The sequence below is a fragment of the Cherax quadricarinatus genome, chromosome 53 (assembly GCF_038502225.1).
Source record: "Cherax quadricarinatus isolate ZL_2023a chromosome 53, ASM3850222v1, whole genome shotgun sequence".
NCBI classification, from domain to species: domain Eukaryota; kingdom Metazoa; phylum Arthropoda; class Malacostraca; order Decapoda; family Parastacidae; genus Cherax; species Cherax quadricarinatus.
Window position 1 is genome coordinate 10,832,739 of NC_091344.1, and position 15,424 is coordinate 10,848,162.

The window sequence follows — 15,424 nt, forward strand, 5'->3', positions numbered from 1 at the left end:
TATATTTTACTTTTTTTGGGTTCTCACCCATTTAAAGGATTATTTAGGGATGGCTTTTATGTTGTCAGTAATTCTTCCGGCGTGTCTGTGTCTACTTCATTTGACATTTCATTTGCTCTTTCTGCCGTCTTTTATAGTGTGTAATAAGCTCAAAGAGACGGTGTCACACGGGAAGTATTGTCTGTAGCTTTTCGTCCACTTAGCTCTCCTGTTTTTATCGTTATCTAATTACTTTTTTCTTTCTTGCATTTTATTTTTTTTCATGGGATTTTGTCTCATTATATTTGCTGGAGTGTTGTACCAGCTGGTGGTATTTTGTGGAGTGTTGTACCAGTAGATGGTATTTCCTGGGGTGCTGTACTAGTAGATGGTATTTGCTGGAGTGTTGTACCAGGTGGTGGTATTTCTTGGAGTGCTGTACCAGCTGGTGGTATTTCTTGGAGTGTTGTGCCAGCTGGTGGTATTTCTTGGAGTGTTGTACCAGCTGGTAGTATTTCCTGGAGTGTTGTACTAGCTGGTAGTATTTCCTGGAGTGTTGTACCAGCTGGAGTGTTGTACCAGCTGGAGTGTTGCACCAGCTGGAGTGTTGTACCAGCTTTAGTGTTGTACCAGCTGGAGTGTTGTACCAGCAGATGGTATTAGGATGTTGTATCTAGGTGGAAAGCATTTCTTGGGACACTGTATGAAAAGAAAGTATTCACAAGGAAAGTATTTCTTGGATTGTAATATCAAGAGAAAGTATTTCTTGAAGCGTAGGCAGGAAGTAATTTCTGTAATGTTTCACAGGAAATATTCAGTTCTTGTTTGAGCAATATTTAATTCTTAAAGCTAGAGTCACTTAACCCTTTCTTCCTCAAAAGTAATTCTTATATTTTTGATTTCTAGTTTAGTTATATTACAGAAGACACAAAATTTCATTGTCATGTACTGTTAGCTATTATATTTTTACCTAAATGGCCTAAAATATTTATTCTTTAGCAAGAGTAAAAATCAAACTCTGTACATTATCACCTAGTAATATATCTCAGACAAGGTTGTATACACAGAGGATATTTTAATTCCTATTTTAAAAGTTAAAGAATCCATGACTGGTGATGAACAAGTGACATGGAGATTTATTGACCCTATTAGTCAACCAATCAGTCAAAGATATGTAAATCAAGATATATGCATCACTCTTAGTGTATATATTAGGTAAATAACAGTTATGCAACATTAAGACTTTCATTTGTATCAATGTTTCACTCAGCAGGAACTCTGTCAAGTCAAGACATCATAACTTCATCAGGTGTCTTATCGTTGTGTGATTGTTTTCATTTAACAGTTCGGTTAATATAGATGTAGAAAATACCGGGTGTTTTAACCTTTCGGGAATTTATCTCAACTGATGCTGGGTCAACAAGACATGACCGTCACACACACACACACACACACACACACACACACACACACACACACACACACACCACACACTCACACACAAGGTGGATAGGGAGAGGATGTTTCAGAGATGGAACACAGCAACAAGGGGTCACAACTGGAAGCTGAAGACTCACATGAGTCACAGGGATGTTAGGAAATAATTCTTCTGTCGTAGAATTGTCAGGAAGTAGAACAAGCTGGAGAGTGATGTAGTGGAGGCAGGATCCATACATAACTTTAAGAAAACGTACGATAAAGTTCATGGAGCAGCGAGAGAGCGCACCTAGTAACGACCAGCGAAGAGGCGGGGCTAGGAGCTGCGACTCGACCTCTGCAACCACAAATAAGTGAGTACAAATAGGTAAATACACACACACACTATATATATATATATATATATATATATATATATATATATATATATATATATATATATATATATATATATATATATAAATATAAATATATATATATATATATATATATATATATATATATATATATATATATATATATATATATATATATATATATATATATATATATATATATACATGTTTTCTGGCTCCATTAGCTGGTAAAACTCCTGGTGAGCGTTAATAAACGTTACCAAAGACTGCACTTGTATATAATTTATAACTCAATCGTTATTACATATTTTTGTGATATTTGTTCTTATATTCTTAGTCGACTTTTAAATTATCTATTTATGGATATATATAGATGTCCTGAGAGCTGCAGTGTATATGCACTGAGAGCAGCAGTGTATATGCACTGAGAGCAGCAGTGTATATGCACTGAGAGCAGCAATGTATATGCACTGAGAGCAGCAATGTATATGCACTTAGAGCAGCAATGTATATGCACTTAGAGCAGCAGTGTATATACACTGAGAGCAGCAGTGTATATACACTGAGAGCTGCAGTGTATATGCGCTGAGAGCAGCAGTGTATATGCGCTGAGAGCAGCAGTGTATATGCACTGAGAGCAGCAATGTATATGCACTTAGAGCAGCAGTGTATATGCACTGAGAGCAGCAGTGTATATACACTGAGAGCAGCAGTGTATATACACTGAGAGCTGCAGTGTATATGCGCTGAGAGCAGCAGTGTATATGCACTGAGAGCAGCAGTGTATATGCACTGAGAGCAGCAATGTATATGCACTTAGAGCAGCAGTGTATATGCACTAATAGCAGCAGTGTACATGCGCTGAGAACAGCAGTGTATATGCGCTGAGAGCAGCAGTGTATATGCACTTAGAGCAGCAGTGTATATGCACTGAGAGCTGCAGTGTATATGCACTGAGAGCAGCAGTGTATATGCACTGAGAGCAGCAGTGTATATGCACTGAGAGCAGCAGTGTATATGCGCTGAGAGCAGCAGTGTATATACACTGAGAGCAGCAGTGTATATGCACTGAGAGCAGCAGTGTATATGCACTGAGAGCAGCAGTGTATATGCACTAATAGCAGCAGTGTATATGCACTGAGAGCAGCAGTGTATATGCACTGAGAGCAGCAGTGTATATGCGCTGAGAGCAGCAGTGTATATACACTGAGAGCAGTAATGTATATGCACTGAGAGCAGCAGTGTATATGCACTGAGAGCAGCAGTGTATATGAACTAATAGCAGCAGTGTATATGCGCTGAGAGCAGCAGTGTATATGCACTGATAGCAGCAGTGTATATGCACTGAGAGCAGCAGTGTATATGCACTGAGAGCAGCAGTGTATGTGCACTGCTGTTCTCAATGTATATACACTGCTGTTCCGTGTATAAACATTGCATATAAAAGCCTGATAACAAGTATAGACTAGTATATATTAAGTGTGCAATAGAGCCAGACCAAAAAAAATGCAAGTACAGTTCACACATTACTTACCTTAAAAATATTTTCGTATTTAGCTTATAGTGATTAGTGAATATATTTATTGTAGGAAGTCTGAATAAATAAAAAATGGGTATAATTGAAAACTGTTGTATTAGCGAATTGCTGTAAAGCGGGACCCACCTGTATGTATCGAGAGATGGATCTAGTCTTTGTATTTGGGGCTAAAGTGACCCTGACTGGTGGTGTATAAGTGACAAGAAGGCCTAATGACCTTCCCGGAGTTGACAGGACTTAATTAAAGATGAAAGAAGCAACAAGGGAAACTCTTGATAAATTACAGCAGTGACCATTGTAAGTTGTTTATAATTCAACCGCCTCAGCAGATATTTTTTTTTTAATTTCTGCTCAAAATCGTCGGCAAAGCGACTTTGACAAAGTTATGAACGTGTTTTTCGTACGTAATGCTGGTTCACTACAGAAAGCATGTCTCTGTCTCACTCCCCATGAATTTCTTACTTACCTCCCTTCCCATGCCACCTATTTACCTTCCTTCCATGCTAATACAATTCCGAAATCCATCCCTATATCCTCCCTTTCTTCTTATACCCTTCCTCTCTTAGCCCTTGTCACCCTTAAACTTCTCCCTCCCCTCCCTTTACCTCTCTCCTCCCTTTACCTCTCCCCTCCCTTTACCTCTCCCCTCCCTTTACCTCTCCCCTCCCTACCTCCCACCCACTCCATGATTACCCTCACCTGGTATGCAAATAAGACTGGCGGTCATTAATATCACAGAATTCCCACATTAATATTCATAAGGTCCGCGAATGCTTTCCCATGTCAAGTGGTTTAAACGCGCTGTATGTGATGTTACTACTGACATCGCTGCTACTGCATCAGCAAGGTTGACGTTACCACTGACATCGCAACTGTACATCAACAGAGCAGCGGCGAATGTGTGAAATTACTACTGACATTACTTGTGTTGTATTAGTCAGATAGAAAGATTTAATACAGCTCGCAATTTCCCTTCGTTCCCTTTAAGAAAGGGAAAAGGAGAGACCTTAATGCCGGTGAAGGGCCCTTGTTCAGGGATTTGTAACTACACTTCCCTTCCTTGGACCGAGGAAGGAAGTGTAGATTATAATTTCCCCATGATTATAATAGCAACAACAACAACAATAGCAATAATAATAATAATAATAATAATAATAATAATAATAATAATAATAATAATAATAATAATAATAATAATAATAATAAATTTTCTGTAGCTTCATACAACAGAGTGGTCAATGTTTATCTGTGTGTGGTAGACAATTGTGTCACGCTCTCACATTAATTGTTTCGTTAAATATTTTAATTTTTTTATTAATTCTTGCATTAAACGGATGATGCACGTGTTCTGGCATAACACATCAGGATATATACACTGAGTTGTATATCCGTCAGTGTATTCTCCCCGAGAGATGTGTATCTCCCAGTGTAGATACACCGAGAGGTGTATTTTTTTCTGTGCATATATACTGAGATGCATGTCTCTTAGTGTATCTACACCGAGTGGTTTTTCTGTATATACACCGGGAGGTGTATTTCTATTTTTATGGACTGAGGTATCATTGACTAGTGGAGTGCAAGAGACGTGCAACCTTGATGACCCTCGTATAGTCGACAGGTTTTAATCCCAACAAAGAGACAAGTAAACCAGCTCCATACGTTCACAGCCCTTCTCATATAACCATTCATCACACCTGTTCACCAATAATGTTGCCGAAAACCTGTTCTTGAATAACATTTTGGTCTGAATCGTTCTTCCAAAACACTGATTCACATCACACACTCTTCCTCTTAAAGGGGTAAAAGGCCTTGATGTTTCGTAAAAGGTCACATGATCCTAGAAATAGAGCTACGCTCCCATTACCTTCCCATTTCCCTCCCATTTCACAGATCAGGCCTGATTACCACCCATTCCCCAGGTTTTGTATAACCCTTACGAGTCAGTACCATTGGTAAACATTTCCATACAGTGATTTATGTGTTAATTTGTTTATCGCGTCAGCTGCAAATTTAATTCTTAAAACGTGTTGCTGTAATGGAGAACTCCGTTGCAACTAATTAAACGAACTGATTTCTGAGCCCAAGAGAGGCTCCAATGATTAAGAATTTGAGCTCCTAACTGAGCGTTGCTGTATTTAAATTCCATACCCTAATAGCGTTGTTGTGGAGTTAGCATATGTTGATTATTGCTAAGACATGGAAACTGAGCCCTAAATTGAGTCCAGATGACTAACAGACGAAATAACTGAGCTCTGAATAACTCTGAGCTTATCATGGGAATCCAGCCAGAAAAGACTAGATTTTTATTATCATTATCTTTATTATTATTATTATTATTATTATTATTATTATTATTATTATTATTATTATTATTATTATTATTATTATTATTATTATTATTATTATTATTATTATTATTATTATTATAATTTTATTATCATTATTATTATTATTATTATTATTACATTCATATGGGAGCGCTAAACTCGTATGTAGCCATGCAGCACTCTGAAGAATGGAAGGCATTCAAGTTCGATTCTAGTATGAGAAGAATCACAGGCGTCGTTTCTCAAGATGGTCGTTTCTCAAGATGGTCGTTTCTCAGAATGGTCGTTCCTCAAGATGGTGGTTCCTCAAGATGGTCGTTCCTCAAGATGGTTGTTCCTCAAGATGGTCGTTCCTCAAGATGGTTGTTCCTCAAGATGGTTGTTCCTCAAGATGGTTGTTCCTCAAGATGGTTGTTCCTCAAGATGGTTGTTCCTCAAGATGGTCGTTCCTCAAGATGGTCATTCCTCAAGATGGTGGTTCCTCAAGATGGTTGTTCCTCAAGATGGTCGTTCCTCAAGATGGTGGTTCCTCAAGATGGTTGTTCCTCAAGATGGTTGTTCCTCAAGATGGTTGTTCCTCAAGATGGTCGTTCCTCAAGATGGTCGTTCCTCAAGATGGTTGTTCCTCAAGATGTCGTTCCTCAAGATGGTGGTTCCTCAAGATGGTTGTTCCTCAAGATGGTTGTTCCTCAAGATGGTTGTTCCTCAAGATGGTCGTTCCTCAAGATGGTCGTTCCTCAAGATGGTTGTTCCTCAAGATGGTCGTTCCTCAAGATGGTGGTTCCTCAAGATGGTTGTTCCTCAAGATGGTTGTTCCTCAAGATGGTTGTTCCTCAAGATGGTCGTTCCTCAAGATGGTCGTTCCTCAAGATGGTCGTTCCTCAAGATGGTCGTTCCTCAAGATGGTCGTTCCTCAAGATGGTCGTTCCTCAAGATGGTCGTTCCTCAAGATGGTCGTTCCTCAAAATGGTCATTCCTCAAAATGGTCATTCCTCAAGATGGTTGTTCCTCAAGATGGTCGTTCCTCAAGATGGTCGTTCCTCAAGATGGTCGTTCCTCAAGATGGTCGTTCCTCAAGAAGATCATGTCTCAGCAACGGGAACATAAGTTGCATTTCACTTGTTTTGTTATCACTGAACACTGGACACAAGACATTTTCTTATGCTTACAGAAACACCAGTTTATCGACCCTGACAGAATACTGCGTTCTGTTTTTTAAAGGGGAATCTTCGATGGGTTTCATGCATTTACTAATAAATCCTCGGCTCGTCCGAGGTAAGACGGAAAGCGAAGCCGGTTCGTGGGTTCGTTATCATGCACATGAACTCACGGCTCCTCCGAGGGGTTAGCTGGCAACGAAGCCGTCCTCGTTAGAATGCATTCCTTTTTGCATTCCCGTCAGGTTCGTTAACAGATCTGACCTCATAAACACTCAGATCGAGTAGAAATCCTTATTAAAAAAATAATGCAGTAAGACTTTGTTATATGTCACTTGGCCAACAGAAATGCGTCTAAGCTCATGAATAGTTGGCCCGTAAATAGTGTCCTGGTTTCCATATTGTGAGTTGGGAACTTTCTCTATTCTGGAGATCATGCCAATGTAGAGAAAAAAAAAACGAACGAATTCCAGTATTTACACCATGAATTGCACTGTATCTCTTTATAGGGATAAAAGTATTCTTGATGTTAGTGTACAGTTGAAATATGTCTTTATTGACTCACGTACAATCGATAAACTTTAATATGCTTATCAGAGTAACAACTAAGTAATCCCAATACCTCCAAGCTTGGATCCAAATAGAGTACTGTCGAAAATATGGAAGACACACGTTGCAAAATAAGGAAGACACACGTTGCAAAATAAGGAAGACACACGTTGCAAAATAAGGAAGACATACGTTGCAAAATAAGGAAGACACACGTTGCAAAATAAGGAAGACACACGTTGCAAAATAAGGAAGACACACGTTGCAAAATAAGGAAGACACACGTTGCAAAATAAGGAAGACACACGTTGCAAAATAAGGAAGACACACGTTGCAAAATAAGGAAGACACACGTTGCAAAATAAGGAAGACATACGTTGCAAAATAAGGAAGACACACGTTGCAAAATAAGGAAGACACACGTTGCAAAATAAGGAAGACACACGTTGCAAAATAAGGAAGACACACGTTGCAAAATAAGGAAGACACACGTTGCAAAATAAGGAAGACACACGTTGCAAAATAAGGAAGACACACGTTGCAAAATAAGGAAGACACACGTTGCACAATAAGGAAGACACACGTTGCAAAATAAGGAAGACACACGTTGCAAAATAAGGAAGACACACGTTGCACAATAAGGAAGACACACGTTGCAAAATAAGGAAGACACACGTTGCAAAATAAGGAAGACACACGTTGCAAAATAAGGAAGACACACGTTGCAAAATAAGGAAGACACACGTTGCAAAATAAGGAAGACACACGTTGCAAAATAAGGAAGACACACGTTGCAAAATAAGGAAGACACACGTTGCAAAATAAGGAAGACAAACGTTGCAAAATAAAATTGTTGTTAAGATAACATATCGCTGTGTGCAGAGATTTATCAATTTAAGACGTGGCAAAGCTCTATACAGAGCGAAACGTTGCCCCAAAGAAAAACTGATGCTGCTATGTGTGTTTAACGTCGCGGTTTGACTGAATATATTTACGATTTCGCGGTGATTATGAATTTGTGTTAATTAATACTAATAAGGTGCTTTGCACCTGAACTTTCCTCTTACCTACAATCACCATATACTTAAGAAACAATCACACCAAACTACATTACTGCAAAGCAATTTTCCCCGAAAGTGTAAGCTTACTTGGATTCTCAATCCTAAGACAGAAAAACTTCCTGGGTTCCACTGAGATTCACACGCTTGATAAAACCAAGCGAGGCGGGGAATCCGGCTGGGAATACATTCCGAAGCGTGTTTCACCTTCTGGACGGGTTCAGATTCTCTTCAAGTTAAGTTATTTGCATCTTAAGAAGGTGAGGAAGCATCTTGCAGAAGCAACACTGTTGCTCCGTGTGGGTGAATGCAGGATTAGAAAACAGAGGTTGAGGATCAGGAAGTTGCGAAATATCTTATAAGGATTTGTCTGTAAATTGTGGGTTAGTTGATACTTTTCATCGATGGTATTTTGGATTGCTAGTGAGTTGTTTAAGTCACTGTATTGTGGGTTAGTTGTGACTCGTTCCAGCCACGGAATTGTGACGAGCTCCAGTTTTTGAGCTCTAAACTGCCATTTGGAGCATCAATACTGGTCATTACCAACAGCCCCTCCGGTCAGAGGCCGAATCACGGTTAGCGGACAGAGGATCGAGCCTCCCCTACTTGAGCTGAATGGCCCATACTGGATCAGCGCTTCATAAAATGCCAAGCCAAACAAAAAAAAATTAGAGATTCAGTAGCCCAGATAAAAAAAATTTAGAGTTTTGCTCCAAATTTTCCCTTAAAATACCGCACATAGAGCGTAAAATAAAAATATGTCAGTCTCAGAGTTTCTATACAAGATAACACCACTTCAGTTATTTAGAACTATATGTTGGTAATATCGTCAAATTCCACCATCAAGGAACGCTGGTTCGAGCCGACAATTTTACTTATATCATGAAAAAATTCTCTAAGGAAAAAGGAAGGGAACAGTGAGTGATGGTGAGGCAGCAGTGAGTGAAGGTGAGGCAGCAGTGAGTGATGGTGAGACCACAGTGAGTGATGGTGAGGCAGCAGTGAGTGATGATGAGGCAGCAGTGAGTGATAGTGAGGCAGCAGTGAGTGATAGTGAGGCAACAGTGAGTGATCGTGAGGCAGCAGTGAGTGAAGGTGAGGCAGCAGTGAGTGATGGTGAGACCACAGTGAGTGATGGTGAGGCAGCAGTGAGTGATGATGAGGCAGCAGTTAGTGATAGTGAGGCAGCAGCGAGTGATAGTGAGGCAACAGTGAATGATCGTGAGGCAGCAGTGAGCAATGGTGAGGTAATAGTGAATGATGGTGAGGCAGCAATGAGTGATAGTAAGGCTGCAGTGAGCGATGGTGAGGCATCAGTAAGTGATGGTGAGACATCAGTAAGTGATAGTGAGACAACAGTGAGTGATGATAAAGCAACAGTGAGTGATCGTGAAGCAACAGTAAGTGATGGTGAATCAGCAGTGAGTGATGGTGAGGCAGCAGTAGGTGATGGTGAAGCAACAGTAAGTGATGGTGAAACAGCAGTGAGTGATGGTGAAGCAGCAGTGAGTAATGGTAAAGCAACACCTGTGTTCAAATCACGTGAACCAGAAGGTGTAGGTAACATGCCTAGGACTCACACCTAGGGCTCACACCTAGGACTCACACCTAGCACTCACACCTAGCACTCACACCTAGGTCACATGCGTAGGTCGCAGGAAAGTCGATAAGAAACTGAAATTAAAATTTAACAACTTTTGGACGGAAGCTGGAAATTTTACCGATAAACAAATAAAATCGGGCGTGTTTTTTCCCAAGAGTAATTAATACAAACTTTTAAAACAAAGAGCTACTAATTTGTTTATGCCTGAAATATATATTATATTTATCTTAGCATATATATATAAATTACTGACTGAAAATACTGAGAGCAATAATTAGAGAGTGAGCTATGTGGGACTGCTTTTATAGAGGTGCTGGTAGCAGCAGGCAAAACTATTTTAATGAAAGCATTTTAGCTGATGCTGTTCCAATTTCATCTGTTCAAATAATATTTCAATCAATAATTTAATTAAAATTCTTGTGTGCCTTTTTTTTTTAATATAGTGTTCGGTTTTTTTTTTCTTCTAGTTTGGTTTCACCTCAGTTTTCTTGGTTTTGTTTTAATTCTCGTTTATGATATATTCTCCTTTTTTAATTATTATTATATTAATTTTATTATTATTATTATTATTATTATTATTATTATCATCATCATTATAATCTTCTGAAGGTGTTAGGGCCATACAAAACATCGGAGGTAATCAGGTTTGATCCCGAGAAGCACAGGGTAGCCCTAATGCCTTGGATCATGAGTTCTTTCCTGGCATCAAGACTTGAAGGGTTACCCTTTTTCATTTTATCATTTTATCCTTCTTGCGAGATTCTGACAGTTCCTGAATAACCCACACTAAGACAAAGTTTCGGTCCGGCCTGGACCGAAACGTCGGTCTACTACAGACCAAACTATCGTCTCAGGTTTCCTCTCTAAATGGACACTGATGAGTGTGTAAGATGATATTCAGCCAATTGGGATGAATAATGAGTTAAATCTTCCATAAGCTAAAGCTCTCCCATGTCTCTCGTAAGTGTAATATTTAAGAACGTAGCATCAACTCAGGCTTGATAAAGCTCCTGGAGAGCGAAACGTTGCCACAATAAAATGTCACATTAGATGCACTTGTGTCCTTTTCCCTAATAATTCAAGCTTAAATCACCTCGGTTCCAGCAATTACAAAAAATCATTAAATTTATATATCGAATTTAATGTGGAGAATTCTATAAATAATTAATTCTCGCCTGTGAAAAAATACTTTCAATATCAACAATGCATATTTTCTCCATTATAAATTCGTTCGTTATATCTGTTAACATAAAACAATAACTAATTAATTACTGCATTTTTTTTATTTTTCTGATGTATTGGCCAGATATAAAATCTATCACTTAAACGGGTTTCATTTTATATTGGGAACCGCAAAGGTTTGCAAGACGTGGAAAATAAATATCCTCAGTCCCAGGAGAGACTTCACCCTCTGAGATATTTCTTTTGTATAAAGCGTAGTTAAAATGTTAAATAGCACTAAAATAATATATGAATTATATGTAAGTTGCATAACAGAGCAGAAATGTATGTATGTATTATATATATATATAGATATATATATATATATATATATATATATATATATATATATATATATATGTCGTGCCGAATATGTAAAACTGGTCAATTAGCAAGAACTCATTTAAAAATAAGTCATTTCTAAAATTTTCCCTTATACGTTTAAAGATATATTTTTTTTCATTAATGTTAATGTAAAAAATTTTAATTTTGCACCAACATACCTAACCTTATTATAACAAGAACAATTTATTTTACCGTAACCCAACTAAATATAATTTAGATTTGTTTACAGTAATTTAATACTAAACAAACACAGTGAAATATGTTTTTTTCGTTAGGTTCAGAATGATTTTGGCGAAATTATTGCATACACAAATTTTCGCTTGCCCTATATGGCAAGATGAGCGTTGCTATTTAAGCCAAGATCGCAAGTTCTGCCTATTCGGCACGACATAATATATATATATATATATATATATATATATATATATATATATATATATATATATATATATATATATATATATATATATATATATATATATATATATATCTGAAGGTACCACCTCTAGGACTGGACTTGGGACCCTCATCCTTAGAGAAGAGAATAAATGTACGTAGGGAAAACTCAAGGTTCTCCCTGGAGCTGTTTGAACATTTTCTTCTCCTACCACCCCCTATTTTCTATATTCTGTGTGACTTTATTTATAGACAGAATACACTGACAAAAAGTGCAAACATGAATACATTGGTACATTATATCATGATTATGAATCTCCTCCAGCTCCTCCGAAGCCGGATGCAAGCCAATTATGTAGCAAACATTTTCCCTCTGGATGGCCACACTGAGGAGCTGGAACATAAAAGTGGCCGCCCTCGGGTCCCTGGTGGTGTCGATGAGTCTGGAATCCAGTTCTATAAGGAAGCGGCGTGTGGCATTTTTTCCCCATGATCCCAAGGTCTCTGATCCCACAGGAACAAATTGATACTGTTGGCTTATGTCCTGTACTTGCCAATCTTGTACTCCTCTCTGCGATCAGCAGCTCCTCCCTGTCTCCCGACATCGTGATGGATGTAGGTGTCAGCCAGTGTCGACACACAGGTATAGTCCCATGCTAAGAGCTTGCCATTCTTCCAAGGATAGATGGTGATCCCGTCGGGGCTGTATGCTGGGATGTAAGTATCGTTGGCTGCTAGTGATCGGGGCTCTCTCTCGGCTGGGTATCCAGCTGTAGCAAGGCTTCTCTTTATGATGTCGCTGACTTCATTGTGTCTTGCGTGCCAGCCCTTGGTTTTTGAGCAGTTAAGACCATGCTGACTATATTGGTCGACTTGCGCATCGCCGAAAATACGCGTATATTCCGTGTGAAGTGGGGCAGCGAGGCGGAGAGGCACTGCAGTACGGAGAATCTTAGGGTCGAGGCGTGTTCCCATTACCTAAATGGGAACTGTTTGAAGGAAGTCCCCAGTGACGTACACTCACAGCTTGGAGACGGGCAGTCTCTCTGCCTGACGTTACATCCCTAATCATGTTGGCAAGTATCTTCTCTGTTTTTAGGCCAGTGCTGCAATAGGTTTTGGTGCTGAGGCTTCGAGAGTCTCCCATTCAGTGATGGCAATGACGTAGCTAGGGTCCTGTATTCCTGCTGAGTCACTGAGGTTGTTCGGAAGAATTTGTTTTATTAACTCGTTTGCAGCTATTGTAGAGGATACGTAAGCTGGTAGGGCAATCTGGGAGGATTTGCGTAATCCCAGGCCCCCAAGCCTGACTGGAAGTGAGTGACTGGAAGTGAGGCTAACAACAACTGTCAATCTTCAAGTGAAAGATTCAATACACTCTCTAGCAAAGTATTAAGGAGGTAGTCATATTCCTTGAGTTTCGGATTGCTGAAGGCTAGGGAGCATCTCAGGAAGTAGGTAAGTTTTGGGATGGACAGGCACCTGGTGAGTAGGTAGAAGGCTTCATGTGTATTAGTGTCTTTCATCCTGCCTTCCATCGTCCTGAGGTCTGAGATTTTCTTTTCTAGGATCAGGTCAATGGCACTGAGCCCAAGAGGAGTACCAAGGAGAGTGCTGTTGGCTGGATCAATGGCTCGTGCTCCTGGTAAAACAGCACTAATATTCTGGATCATCTGTCGATTGGTAGAAACTATTTCAGATTTGGTGGGATTTAAAGATAGACCCAGGCTCTTTCCCATGTCTTAATTTTTTCTGATGTCCTCTAGGAGAGATTCTTTAGTGCCAGCCAGGGTACCATCATCTAAGAACTAGATATTGAGCTCATTGAAGAGACAGAATAGAAAGGGGGCGAGAGGGTCTTCCTGTTGCACGCTCTCACACGAGTCACTTTCATGGTCCCCAAACAATAGTTTAGAAATCACACTATAACACGATTGTATGAAGGGATAGAGGGAAGGGAAGTGTCTAGAAACTGCTTGGAGAGCAGCATCCCTTAAGACTAAGTTGAAAGTATTGCCAAATCCTGTCTGATCAAGCCTTTTTCATCTGACTTGTTGTTGTTGTATACTCGTGCTGCATGAGCAGCTGCTTCACAGACGTGTTGAACACCAAAACCGAGCTGAGTTGGTTTCAATATTGCAGCAGCCTCTTGACTGCAGCCGTGGCGTCTAGGCGCCGCAGGGTGTTGCCCACTGCAATCGGCCTGATTCCTCCATCCTTTTACCCGGAGGGTACATAGTGACTCACCAAAGTAGGGAGATCTAATGGCCTCCGAGACACTGCCAGCCAGGCACACATTGGTAAATTTAATGAATTCATACAACAACCTCTCTGAAACATCACCAAGTGCTGAATATATATACTTATATATATATATATATATATATATATATATATATATATATATATATATATATATATATATATATATATAAGTATATATATATATATATATATATATATATATATATATATATATATATATATATATATATATATATATATAAGTATATATATATATATATATATATATATATATATATATATATATATATATATATATATATATGTATATATATATATATATATATATATATATATATATATATATATATATATATATATATATATTATATATATATATATATATATATATATATATATATATATATATATTTATATATACATATATGTTTTAGTGCCTCAGCATGGCCCTCCAGAGGGAAATATTGTACAAATATATTCACATTTGTGCTCTTTAAATACATATATCAAAACTTGCATATCGCAATATTCCCAAATATCCACCTCACAGCAGTTGACTGTCATTCCCCACGTCAGTACGTCACTCCAGTCCTTCAGTGAAGTGTTATATGAATGAGGTGTCTAAAGCCAGTTTACTGCCATATGTATATGAGTTCAGATATAAGGAGAGTGTTCACCTGTATGTGAAGCCAGGAGTCGAGTCTCAACTGCTAGCGCACTCAGCTGACACACTGAGGTCCGGGGGTCGATCGCCGGTACGGATGGAAACATTAGGGCTTGTTTCATTAAGACTCCTGTTGCCCTTGTTCACCTATCGGTAAAATCGGGACCTGGACATTAGTCGACTGGTGTGGGTCGCAGCCTGGGAAAAAAATGGCCTAATTTGCCCGAAATTCTCTGTATAACAAGGGGCTTTCTATATAGCAGTATGTCACTGACGCCAGCTAGGCAGCATCTGTATACCTTGTACATGTACTTTTAGAAATTAAGATAATCATTAATTATTATTACTATTACCAGGATAGTTATTTCATCGATTATCTCTTATTTGATGGAAACGTCGTCTAGACTCTAGAGTTTTCTTTCCAATGCTGTCTAGACTCTAGAACTACCTTTCTAATGCAGTGTAGACTAGAGCTTCCTCTCTAATATTGAAGAAACGACATGTTTCAGGACAAGCTCTTATTAGTGCAA

General features: G+C 38.8%; 1 protein-coding gene across 5 annotated transcripts in view; it reads right to left on the reverse strand.

The window, feature by feature from the left end:
- LOC128692253 (gamma-aminobutyric acid receptor subunit alpha-6-like) overlaps nucleotides 1-15,424 on the reverse strand; it is a 368,693-nt gene that overhangs the window by 219,367 nt on the left and 133,902 nt on the right. The window lies entirely within an intron of this gene.